At 41.0% G+C, this 12,907-nt stretch overlaps 1 protein-coding gene across 2 annotated transcripts in view; it reads right to left on the bottom strand.

Moving 5' to 3' along the window:
* The window catches only part of ptprfb (protein tyrosine phosphatase receptor type Fb), a 197,956-nt gene that overhangs the window by 172,467 nt on the left and 12,582 nt on the right, over positions 1–12,907 (bottom strand). The window contains exon 1 of one of the 2 annotated variants that reach the window (XM_084057481.1): positions 11,987–12,003. The exons of the other annotated variant lie outside the window; for it this stretch is intronic. The gene's annotated coding sequence lies outside the window, so the exon portion shown is untranslated. Of the gene's footprint in view, positions 1–11,986; positions 12,004–12,907 lie in introns of those variants that run through there. 2 annotated transcript variants of the gene reach the window in all.

The raw sequence follows: 12,907 nt of genomic DNA, 5'->3' as shown, positions 1-12,907 counted from the left end.
GCTACGAAAGGTTGGCTCTGCATGATGCTATTATTCATACAGACCTATATGTCCCTTCTGATATCGCCCAAAGGCCCTACCGCACACAGAAATCAAAACAAAGCCAAATCTAGCCATGGAATTAGGACCTTGAAAAATCCCACAAATTTCAGCAGCACAACTCTGAAGATGTTAGAAATGTAATGGACCCGACCCATGGGTCCATACTCTCACACTCTCTGAATTAAATTAAAACTGATGCGTTTACTGTGCAACTATTAGTCTGCCCCAAAGACAGACGCCCCATGAGCTGCTTTATATTCTTCTTTTCCATTTTTCTTTCCCTGCGCGCAGCAGCAAAAACAAAAAAGCAATGTAGTGGGTTTTTTATGTACATTTTTCAGGAGCAGTTGTGCAGAACTAGAGTGTAACAAGAAAAATGGGCTCCACAAGTGGAAATTATACTTGCCAGCTCAACAACGTGAGGCACTTTTCACCTTGAGTGAAATAAAAAGCAGGTTTAAATGCAAGCCTATCCAGACAATTTTGTGTTTTAAGTGTTTTAAGGAGTGACACAAAATAGAACTCGTACAGCATGTGTGTCGGGGTGTTTATGTACGTTTATTGCATAACTTGATACTGATAGGTCAATCAAGACAGTCATGTCTGTTATTTCATGAGCGAACTTCTGTTCTGAAAAAACAGAATTCTGCTTCTGCCTGTGTTTAGGTTACTATCTATAGTACCGGTAAGTACACTTGCAACTAATAAAACCAATATTGTGTCAAATTATTGATTGTGTTCCTAAGTAGTGTTGATCTTGGTCCTACTTCAACCTGTTTGGTTTATTTTGCTATAATGACTGCCTCACTGAACATTATCACTTACTTCCATAAGCTTTAATGAATGGCCTATTTCAGTAGTTACCAAAAATTGGTTGGGATACATTTTCAGGAAGCATTTCATATCTCAAGTATTTTTTTCTATTGCCTGAAAAGTAATGGTTTTGGCAGCAATGAAATGCCAACTATGTTAGAAAAGCTTGGTAACTTTATGTCCAGTTACTTGATGGGCCATTTAATTTGAATGAACACATCCAGTAAATCTGTGGGATAATGGAGATGCTTATGTTTCAGTGTTGAGTTTGTCGGGAAAGCAGAAGGAGGAAATGGGATACTGGCACATGGCTGGCTGATTGCGACACACTGAGGGAGTGGCTGTTGCATGTCGTTGCTGTCAGGCGTATTTCCAAAAGAAAAACATTACTTTTCAGGAAATTAAAAAATAATCTGTGTTTCAATGGATCCAATGACGTATAATAATATTATTTAGTCACAAGCTCTTGTTCATACTTGTCATTTGTTAAAATCTATCTATAAATGCACATCTGTTTGTGTGATAGTCTTTCCCACGAATATTTTGAGAACCGTCCGTCCAATCGACTTCAAACATGGCTTGTGTATCGCCAAGATATATTAGCTACGTCATTGTTTGTCTGTCTGTGTCCTTTTATGCCCATATAGAGTACATAAGTCATGACGTCAAACCCAACGTTTTATGTATCTGAGTAAAATAGGGCAAGCCTGAAATGTCTACATTAAGTACAACCACCCCCCCCCCCCCCCCACCAGGCACTTGGCCCTTCAACCCAAAAAATGAATTTACAAGATTTCTGCTGATATTGCTCTTTTGAATAGACCATACATATTTTCACAAAGCTAGAGTCAAGCACCGAGAAAGAAATCGACCTAACCTCATTTCAATATAAATACTAATGGCTTCACAGAGTGGGAGAATATCTGCATGAAATACTTTAAATGACAACTCATATCTGACATGACTTACAATAGTGCTGACGGGTGCTACTCCACCTAAGGTGGCATGTGGTTCTTGTGGTAATGCGGTAGGTGACACATAGCAGCAATTAGGTATAACATCTGCAAAATGGCTAATGCCGTCACCATGGAAACACCTGTGTGATTGATGGCTTTGTTAGGAGAAGTAGTTATACACCATTAAACTTGTGTAATAGTGCATGGCAATCATCTCAATAACCATGCGCAAAGCAATTACCAAGTCATTAAAAAAAGGAATAGGCTAATACAACATGGTTTTGCACTAGCCAAAGATTGACATGCCTTAGACCAGCTAATCTAAGTCTTTTTATGACTAAATCAATCTTTTGTGTGTTTAGTATAATAAAAACTGACTTGATTAATACTTACGAAATGGGTGTACATGAAAATGTCTTGCAATGTCTAGGTCAACCCTTTGTGCATATATTTCTTTTCTTTCTAAATGCATCTCAACAACAACATAAGGCCCAAATATATGTCTTCTATGGAGGACACTCCTTTATCCAATACAATATATGTTTGAACAGTGTAAGCTAGAAGTATTTGCTTGGTATAATGTATTCACTTTTGTCTTGATGTAATTTCACTGAGAGGGGAACATAAGAGAGAGGGCTCGTACGAATGAATACACCGTCCTTCAGTGCATCAGGGCAAGGACAGCGCACCAGCATAGAAAATGACTGAGACAACTCCAAATTCAGATGAGAGAAAGGAGACGGAGTGAAACAGATGTGCTGTTGTTTTTGACGGAACGGTATGCGTGCACGGTTCTCACACACACACACACACACACACACACACACACACACACACACACACACACACACACACACACACACACACACACACACACACACACACACACACACACACACACACACACACACACACACACACACACACACACAAAGCTTATACGTAGTAGACACATGCATACACAGCAGCGCCACTCAATCATTTTCGTCTGGGGCCAATCCATCTATTGCTGCTTGACTGGGATCCAATCACCATTCCCAACAGGGCCCGAATGAAAGAATGGCGGACAGCCTGTGGAGAATACCCACTCCCTCAGAGTAGATTGATGAGCCAGATCTCAGGCTGGCTCACCAGGCATCACATATCGAGATGAACATGTAAAAAGCTCTGATGCTGTACACCGCTTTACAAACAGACCCCCAACTTGTACGCTGTTCACCAAATGTTTGTTGCCTCAAAACATTTTGCTATTCAACCATCGGAAATGTATAAAGTTGCTGCATCTTTCCTCTGCCTCCAGCTAATAACACTCAGCTGGCTGGATGTGATTCCCTCTACTTCTATGGTCTTGTAAATGAAGAAAACATGTTGAGCACAGAGGAAAAGAGCAGGGTTTAAACCGCAACAAAGACAATAAAAAACAATGGGGAAATTTCAACACTGAACGTCAAATGAGAGGGCTTAATTAGTGATAATTAGGATGCACTTCTAAAGACCACAAGGCTTCCGTTTTTAATGATAACCCATGAAGGCGTTTCCTCTTAATTTATTTCTGTCAAATAAATTCTAATGGTGACCATATGTTCCGGGAGATGCTCAGTGGCCCATGTGAGCTGTCTGTGATCTGCCTGTATGTTTACTTTATTATGATGTGTAGCACACCAGTCTGTACTTTGTACCCCAGTGTATGCGTGTATGCTACATTTTGTGGGACACTGAGCCAACCAGGAGAAGAACAATTAGCCTAAACAAAATGATAACCTAAAGCCTATAAATGGCAGGTGTGGCAACAGTAGGCAATGTTTTACTAGCCATAGTGTGCGTCAATATTACACATTTTCAAGAAAGAAACTTGTGAAAGAATAATACATATCATGTGCATTACATGAGAGGTGATTGGGATTGATATGACTGATAAAATATGCAACAACAAAAAACAAGTCAAATTAATCAAAGACATGGTGAAAAACAACATATCACATAGTTGGGCAACAGCTGCTTGGCTGGAGGATGTTTACTTGTCCTGCTAACCAGCATTCTGACACATGCAGCCTAAATATTGCCTTATGTGGTGCGGCCCTCAGGCACTAATGACATTTTCTTCTCCTGACTTTCCGAGATCAGTAGGGGCCAGAATAATTCCTGCTCTACCCTGGTTGCTAATTTAAACACTGTCAGGATCAGGCCCTGTGCATGGACTCCAACGGCTCACCCAATGTCAGTATCTCACACGGGGCATCGGACTGTTTCTGAGCTCAGAGTCAAACGTTAGCAGCATGGTTGCTCCCTGCTAATGCAAAAAGGCAAGTGCTTGTATTTTGAGCAGTTCACCAGGGGGAAGGGGGGCAGGAGAGACGCCTCAGGAAAGACACCTACTGAGCATGATCCTTCGACTGCCACAGAGCTCATTAACATCTGGAGTGAGCCTTCTGGCATTGAAAACACCAAACAACTCCGTCTCCCTACAGTGATGCGGCTGTCACATTTAATGGCAGAGAGAACCTTGAAAGCATCACACAGAAAAAATAAATGTGAAATTTCATGACTTTTAGAGTCTACTTTGGATATGAGCACTTTGTCGAGCACACAACAGGTTTTTAAGTAGCCTGCATTCAGCCCACTCTTGCATCTTTAGAGATGCATTATGCAAGAACTACTTTCTATTCATGCAACCACACTGTCTTAACTTGGTAAATGCCTTTGTACTCACGTCAACATGCCTCAAAGCTGTCATATTGTCGATTTATAAATAAATATAGCGATACTATAATAGAATTACAGTATATCCAATAATCAGTATGTAATATAATACACCACAGTATCCAATTCTTTCATTTGTGTTTTCAGACTCTAAGGAAGAGCGGTTAGCTCGAAACGTCACAGCAACTTTTGGTGCAATAAAGCATCTGTCATATTGGAGCCCTCAGTGTGCAAGCGTTGATTTTATTTTCATTCTTGCACTGATCGTCACTCAGCACCTGCACAACTTTGGGTTTGGGATGTGCATGTCGTTTTTCTTTTTCATGTTTTCAGACTTGGGTCATTGTGGCTCATGCACAGGAAAGGTTTTATGAGCCGTAACTAATCCAAACAACCACCAAAATAAATGTATATCTGTAGGTGACTGTTAATGTGTAATGTTTTGCTCTAATATGTTGAAAGCATTCCAAGACAGTAATGTGATGCGGTAATATTGTACAGCAATGCAGAGACATTTCCCTTGGCTAAATACCAAGGATATTGTGGTCTGATACAGTAATCACCAAGACACTTCTGAATGTATCACGCTCACACATACATTAGCCAGTAACTCATATTTAAGGTTGTCACACATCCAAATAAAACACATGCCGTCTATTTATCAAACCAGACGGACTGACATATTCTTAAGCGCGAAACATTTGTTGGTAATTAACATCTGTGAGAGAAACATACTCTAGATGAGAGCCTGCGAGAGAGAGAGAGATAATTAGCAATACGCTAGTTGAAAGTTGAAAGGCCCAATTTTCCTCAAACACCCTCTGTGAAATATCTATCACTGACAATCCCAATTAGGGGTTTGAAAGTATATTCACTGGTGGTTACTAATACACTACTGTTTTATTTATTTAATTTTTAGCTTTTTACCCTTGTCCCCAATTTAGTTGATATGCCAATTGATTCCTCCCCACACACATTACTGTGTGTTGTCACTGCTGTTCTATCCTACTGGTTCAACTGCCAGTGAGGAGCCCCCACTGGGAGGACGTAGTCGTAGAGCCTTCGTCCTACTCCTCCCGCCCCAGCCTGTAAGAGTACGTGTAGTGACACACATCCCCCTCCCCGCCCGGCTCAACTCCTCCGAACACGGGCCAATTGTTTTAGTTGTTTTAATTCAGCATGATAAAGGTCAGCCACTGCTATGGTTCTCTTTGATCTGCTGGCCTGGATGATTGCTCATCTACTGCCACCTCAGGTTAGTTTCAGGCGCTAGTCGATTGAAAGCATCCTCCATCTCTAAGCATACTGGAATGATCCATGAGCTCACCAGAAGGGGAAGTACACACAGTCCTTGACCATGATATGCTGCTTCAAATGCAAATGAGCCTCTGGATAATGGGATAAGTCAGCAATGAATGTGCAAACGACCAGTCATTTTTTGCTTAGCTTATAAAAATGTTTTTGTTTGTTAAGCAGTCGTTTTGGAGGACTACGGCCAGTTGCTTCCTGAGCTAGATATGAAGGTTACTAGCTATTATGGGATTCTACACTTATCTCAGTTCAAAAGAGTGCAAAATATGCAGCATGTACTGATTTATATCCGTATTAATCTACAGAATTAGCATTACTGACTTTAGTGACTTACTGGCGTAAACCAATTTCGGAAACCTTCAGCGTCACCAAGCAATGCCTGTTTTTATCGGCTCTGTTTTTTTATCAGCTCTGTCTGACCCAGAGTTTCACGTAAGACAGAGTCCATAGGTCTCCAATAAGTGTTTTCAATTAAAAAAAGCCTAATCTTATTTGTTTTCTCTTGTGTGTATGTGTATTTGTTTGGTTCAGGTTATTCTGGCAGCAAATTAAATGTCCATGCACCACATTACTTTAAGATCAAAGTGCCTCAGCTTTGTGCATAAGCTACAGAAACAGAGATAAGACCCATTGCAAATGCAAAGGGAGAAATATCTCTTGTGGCCAGACCCTTCCAAATGTTTAGTTTGTGTTCATGTTCAGGAAACTCTCCAAGGAAAACACTTAGGTTCACTACAATGTCAGCGAAAGTGTGAATATGAGACAGAACATCATTTCTTGACAGCATAAGCAGATGGTGGAAAAGAAAACTACATTCGGTGACATCTGCAATAAACAATTTGTGGGAAATAGGACAGGAAGGATGCTAGAGAAGTAGGAGACAAAGATACTAAGGTCCTATTCTTAAATCCTAGACTAGGTCTGGTTGTGTTATGGTATGTTTTCAAAAAGAAAACAAAAGAAGAAAAAAATACCCTAGTTAAAAGTTGTTTTCCAGTTGGTTTGGCCCAGATTCCCAGTATGTTGCTTTTAGCTTCAATCTCACTAGCTTTTCACACGTTTTAACATTTCCCAGTACTGCTCAAAATGTCTGTCAATGGGTGCTCGTTGTTGCAGGGGTACTGTCCACCACCGCACAGTCTAGGGGTTCGGTTCGAATGCAGCTTGGATGAGCATCTATATGGGCACAATGGGCTGTGTTCGGGGGAGGGAAGCCAGGTGGTAAAGATTTGTGCGACTAGTCGAATTGTCTATAAAACAGTGCTGCCCTACTAAAGGTTTCGTTTAAACTGATACATATACACACCTTTAGATTTTGCATCCACATCTTAATAACATGTTGTTTTTAACAAGCACAAAATGTGTCAAATAAGTATTACACAGCGATTTACGGCCCTGTCACACCGATTTGCACAGTGCTGGTCAGCAGCCTGGCATTGTGGATCCACTTCCTGACGTTCAAGGTGAAAGTAAAGGGTGATTTATACTTAGTTGCGTGCCAGTGTCACACATCAAAAATAGCTGGTCTACAAGCTCACTGCCTGCGTTGCGTGACGGATTGTGAGCTTGTAGATCTGCTATTTTCTGTGTATGACAAGGCACGCAACAAAGTATAAACCAGGCATAACGCTGAATGTAGCCAAAAGCAACCCTATATTAACTAGTTTACCTGCAAGCTGTGCCTGCTGTGATCCCTGTCAATCTGAAAAAAATAATACAGCTCATCACACAGATGAGCGTAAGAGACATGCTACCACTCAGCTTTGTTGAAGGCAAAGGTAAAAACAGAAAGAGAGGATTTGAGTACATCGTTGCTGAGCACATCCCTACCGGGCAGGGATGTGGGACAGCAATCTTTGTCACTGCTCTAGCGACTCCTATGACTGGGGCGGCACTTGTTGTCAGTGAGGGGTGTTGAACGGGAGGAGTAGGACAGAGGCACTAAATCCTCCTGGGGGCCTCCTCACTGGCAGGTGAGTCAGTAATGTACAACAGCAGTGGCAACTAGAGTTCTCAACGGGCCGGAAAATTAAAGCCTGGCCCGGGCCAAAATGAGTCGAAGCCCGAGCCCTACCCAAGCCCGATCATAATTACATTAATCAGCCTGAGTCCGGCCCAATCTGAAAAAAAGAAAAAAACATGGCGGCTGCGCATTGGCAAATGCTCACATAGCACTACGGGATGAGGCTGAGAGAGAGATAGAGAGAGAGTTTGAGAGAGCATCACATAATAATGCACGTGAGAGAGAGACCAACCAACTGCTACAGTTAGTCTGTGAATTTATTTGTGAGGAGCGTGGCTCTGTGTAGTGGACACAAGAACACATGCACGTGCGCGCCCACATAAAAAACATGATATTAAAACAACTCACCAGTCCAGTCACCACTACTGCAAATTGACAATCAAAGAGAAACCTGCTGCACAGTATATTGTTGACCTCCGCCATGCTGCACAAGACAAGCGCAGACTCAGGAAGGAGAGAGCAACCACCAAACAGGTCCAACCCAAACCCACCACTACATTACCCTGTCCACACTGCACAAGATTAATCGGGTCCAGAATTGGCCTCTATGCCCACCTGAAGACCCACAAGGACCTAGAAGGAGGACAGTCATACTCGACTACAAGTGACCGCCGATGATGATGGTGTGTTTTCCATTTTTAATGATACCAAAATATACGCTACTGTACGGTAAATGGCAATTGACTTATTGTGCACATTCCCGGCTGTTTGATATTAAGTTAGAGTAGTACAATAATCAAATTTGATTTTGGTCAGTCAACAGAAATGGGGTCCCAACCCCGGTTCCGGAATCTAACTCAACAATACAATATTCATTAACTTAACTTCAGTGATTCATGTATTCATTATTTGTTTATTTTAATCATCATGAACAAACTAATTTAATAAGAACTGTGACCACTTCATGTTTCCAAGATCTTCTATAATAACCTACCCAGTGTAATAACCTACTGGTCGGAGGAGGGTACTGCTTTCAGCACTGCTGAAAGAATACTACTGTGGATCCTTCTCATTATATTTGCCAACAAATGCATATTACCTAGAATATCAAACCCTTTTTTGGGCTGCTCAGGGCAAAGTGAGACACCACCCACCTCCGCAGTACCATCCGTTGCTATCCTCCCACTCCTGATCAAATCAAGTTTATAGTTCTGCTACTTCACCTTTTCTTGCTCCATCTGCTGGTGTATTTTTTCCAATGCCAACTTCTTTTCAATCTCCACTTGTTTCATTTTATCAAGCTTCAACAGTAACATAAGCTTCTTCTTTTTGGCGCTCAAATGTCAAATTAGAGGATGCCAAAAACGGCGTTGACAACTCTATTTGGATAGGGAGAATGCTCCTGAACAGTTGTACAAAAACATGCATTTCAGTTGAATTTGTTTTCATAATACTATTAACAGTGTCCTTCATAATAATGATCTGCTATTTTAAATAGCTACTATTTTGTACAACGTAGTGTCCCAAAACTTCTCAAAATACCATGGGTCAAGTCAACTTCCAACAATGTGCCCTAGGCACCACGGGGACAGGAAAGACTTCTTTCCTGGGCTTTTTGTTTCTACAAAAAGTGCATTTTATGTTTAAGGATAATATTTTAAGTAATTAGTGTAACATATTTCTTTGCGACGAAATGTACATCATTAATGGCTGTTCTTTTTAACTACAATATATAAGATTTGTCATAATAATTTCACCCCGGGCCCTAATAAATGTCTTACCCCCCCCCCCCCCACACACACACACACAGGCCAATCAGGAGCCGCGGGTCATTTTCTCCCGTTTGTGCACGGAGATAGGAGGCTTGCCAGACTGTGAAGCGAAGTGAGAAAAAAAACGCTGAACGTAGCAAGCAGTCTGGATTCCAGGCTAGTGAATTACCACACTAAATACAAAATGAAAATGTGAATCTGCTTTTTTCCCTAAACATATTAATATCTCTGTTGCACTCCCTTTCAATTCAATTACCTTGGCCCACACAAGATGGAAAGGATTAAACATTCCCTGCGAGTTCTCTGACTAAGCCAAAATCACATGAGGTGGGTTAGCACAGAAGACTGCGCAGCAAAGCAAAGAAAGGGGGGGTTTAGGAAAACAAGCTAATCAACATGCACAGGCAGGAAGCTGTGCGAGTCCCGAGTCAAGCTGCCAAGCCGCTAGATAAAGATCTGTCTGACACGTAGCCTTTGAAATAATCCACTTGTAAGTACACACCAGTTAAGAAACATTAACATCCAGCCAGGGAAAGGTGATGTTCTGACATGGGTCTGGACAGAGAGGTTGAGGAGATGGGGGACAGTGTGGACACACAGGCCTGTCAGTTATTACATAATCGCCTGATCGCAATTATTTGAGATCGCAAATATTTTTGCATAATGTTGTTAAGTTGTAGATCCGCTATTCCGCTATTTCCACTATTTTTAAACAAATGTTGAGAATAAAAAAGATTAAATATGGCCTAGTTTTTTTGATAACCAATAATCCAAAAAAAATGAGTTTTTGAGTACAAAGCCAAAAAGTCAAACAGAAATGTTCCAATGTTCAATGCCAAAACACAATTAAATTGTTAATCGCAATTGTTTGTATGACAATTAATCGTCAAGTAAAATGTCATGATCGTGACAGCCCTATGGACACCATGTGAGGACCTTTAGAGACAGACAGTCTTTTAAGATGCCATTCATTAAAAATCCAGAGCAACTGCTGCTAATGGTCTTGTAGCAAGTTCCACGGGACTCCTTGGAGAGGCATCCAGAGAGAGCAGCTTCTTCTCTACCTTCATGTAGATCTTATGTAACAATGGGTAAGAGATACAACTGGGGTATTTTCTAATGGGGCCAGCCCTGCAATACTGGAAGCAGGTGATGTTGGCCTAAAACATTCCCTGTCAGTTTACATTTGAAACGCTCCACAAAGTAAGTCAGATCCGGTTTGTGCAACCCTTGTTTGTGGTCTGACTTTCCCACCCCCCTGTTTTGTGCCAGTCGCTGCACTCCCATTCTCTCTGCGGGAGAAGAAGAAGAAAACAATCGCGGGAAAGGGCATGCTTGATGTGAAAACATGTCGGTCACAATGTTGTTATTATCATTTAAGTTCTGTCAGTTAGTAATCCTTGTTGATTTAACACAGATGGTGATGCCTCCTTGAGGTTTAAGCATCAGGTGGTTTGTCTAATGCAAAGGCAGTAACATTGGCAGCCTATGTAATGACGAGGACAATCTTGAATGCCTGTTTGTTGAAGTTGTTTGTCAGGATAATGGCTTTGTGACAACTGGAAACTTTGAATTAATCCAGACAGCCTCAAGTGCCCAAAGGGCTAGAAACACTTTAAATCTAGAGTGTGGCAATTTATCAACAAAAGTAGTTGAAAATAGTTTTAGCAGAGCAGTAACACAGGACCACTAGAAGGATCCAAAGTAAAAAAAAAAAGAAAATTGAGATTACAGAGAAAGAAGAAAAAGGCAAATCAATATGTAGTCTTTCATAAGACCTACGGTAGATATCCAAAAGAGCTTAAATATACTATTTGAAAGTGAAGAGTTTATTCTCTTCGTCTCCAAGATTAAAAATAACAGAATCATTTTCTATTTCCTGACACAGTACTCCTACACTTCATGTGTGTGTGTGTGTGTGTGTGTGTGTGTGTGTGTGTGTGTGTGTATATATATATATATATATATATATATATATATATATATATATATATATATATATGCCTATACTTCTTGACAAAGAAAGATAAAGCTGAGAAAATTGCTTATCCTTGTGCTTGACGGGTTAAAACAATAGACTACTTTCCTCAGTCCACAACTTGGCATCATAAATGTATCCCTCGGTTTCCTTTTGCTGTTACATGTACATGCTCAGAATATTTGAACCACAGATGCAGAGATGGTGGGGATTGGGGACATTTTTTTGTGTGTGTTTGAGGGTGGGGGGCACCCATGTCCATACTGGGCAAGTGGTTCTAACTGCTCACCGCATCTTGAGCCATAAATCAGTGCCTTTGCCGACCTGGCCAGGAGCATTTTCAAACCCATTTGCTGCAGATAATGCCAGCTATTCGTCCCAAGCCCCAGGGACGAGGGAGCCAGCCTCATGAATCATTGTCCTCTTAGAGGAGCGGTGGCATGTATCTCACCTTGCTGTGTCCACAGGGTCCTCTTGACTCCTCCTGGTAGGCCAGAAAACAATGGAGTGGTGATGGAGGGAAGAATGCCTGGACAGTCACCAAAAAAATAAAATAGTATACTCAAAATTCTGACTACAAGCAAAGGAGGTCAAGATACATGTGCATGTTAATGTATATATCCTGTACCCTACACAGGTTTAAGAGTAGTGGGCAGAAATTATAGATGCTATAGTTACGCTTTGAAGATTATTTGAATGGCATAGACTGAAGCCATGCACATCCTTTTTCTTTTTCCTTTTCCAATCCTGCCCCCCGCCCACAATCGTATGATTTAACATACTAATCTCGCCTGTTCCGGCAGAAATTCTGTACACTCCCACCTGCAAAAACAGTTTCCTATTATAATCTCCTCCCCTCCTTCCCAAAAAAAGGCAAATTACTTAATAAATTAGACTAAATATCAAAGACTAAAGTGCGCTAATCAGATTTGGATGCATTTGGTTTGTAATTATATGGTTAAAAGCTGTATCCTGTACTATGTAACTTTTTTAGTGAATACAATGTTGATTTGTTCGATCTGTATGGTAGAGTATGTTAATACAATATAACTTATACAGTGGAGTGGTACTGCTTGAGGGTCAGGCTCTATTCCCTCAGTGGTAAACATTTCAGCACTTGCGCAAAAGACCCAAGTTCGAATCCCAGGTAGAATGAAAGTAAGTCTAGTAATATTATATACCCTTACTATTTATATTTTCATATACAAGAGATAGTCTGGCTTGAGAAACTAGTGAATAGAAAACCTCATTCTGCTTTGTGAAGGCTGATGGAGTCCATGCCAAGAGACCGCACACTGCGGTATGAAAGAATTAAATGTAGCCTAACAAGGACAGATTGATGTTTGTATGGCGTGTTTTCTTACAGCTAGGA

The sequence above is a fragment of the Gymnoscopelus microlampas genome (genome assembly GCF_963454915.1).
Source record: "Gymnoscopelus microlampas genome assembly, chromosome: 5".
Lineage (NCBI taxonomy): Eukaryota > Metazoa > Chordata > Actinopteri > Myctophiformes > Myctophidae > Gymnoscopelus > Gymnoscopelus microlampas.
Note: the sequence above shows the minus strand (reverse complement) of the source record. Positions and strands in the feature narration are given on the sequence as shown.